The sequence below is a fragment of the Stenella coeruleoalba genome (assembly GCF_951394435.1).
Source record: "Stenella coeruleoalba genome assembly, chromosome: 3".
In the NCBI taxonomy this organism is placed as follows: Eukaryota; Metazoa; Chordata; class Mammalia; order Artiodactyla; family Delphinidae; genus Stenella; species Stenella coeruleoalba.
The window spans coordinates 6,865,612-6,866,492 of NC_137148.1; positions in this window are offsets into that span (position 1 = coordinate 6,865,612).

An 881-nucleotide genomic window follows, 5' to 3' on the forward strand; every position below is an offset into this window, starting at 1 on the left:
GTTAAAGTTAATTGATTATGCGATCCATATGGCGGCTCTTCTAGGATTTCCATTCCAGGAAAAGATCATCTTTCCATGTCAACTCACGGGCTTTAGAGTTTATTTATACTGCTACCTTACAGAGATATTTGATTACTATATGTCATTTAATTCTACAAAAACTATACAAGGAATAACTGTATCCATTATGGAGTTGGGCAAATAACTTTTAGCTGATAAATGTTTCAATTAAAATCCAGTCTTATGATTCTGTTCACCTTCCCTGGGTCTGTGTTTCTCCCCATGGGGCTGACTTGTCCAGGAATGTGAAGTTAATTGGGCTGAGTGGACGCTGGGGCTTGTTTCTCTTCCCCAGTGGTCCAGGGGCTGTGTCCGTACTGTGCAAGGCTAGACGTTTGCCAGCTGTGAGAATAACATGATCTAATATATTTCCCAGGACACTAAACCCAAAATTCAGTGTTCAACTACATAATTCAATGTATTAGGTGTCTTATATTGTTCTTTCTTTTAAATTGATATTTATTATTTTAAACCTTTTTTGCTGTTTTCTACTGCATTTAATTTCACAAAAATATCAAATAAATAAGAACTGAGAGGGTATACATCTCAAAAATAAACCCAAGATATTTCTTTTCATGTCTTTTACGTGTCCTTTAGAAATGGGAAGCAATTATAAGATAGAAATGCTTATATTTGAGGAACTATAGCAATATAAAATCTTTGTATATATTTTATATATATATATATACGTATGCATATATATTCTTTAGTGATGCCCTTTTCCATCTTTTCTATGGATGAGTGTTTATACTGCCAAGTTCATTAATGAGAATTTAAATTTAAACTCATTTTAACTACTGAAGTAGGGAATATTGGTTAAC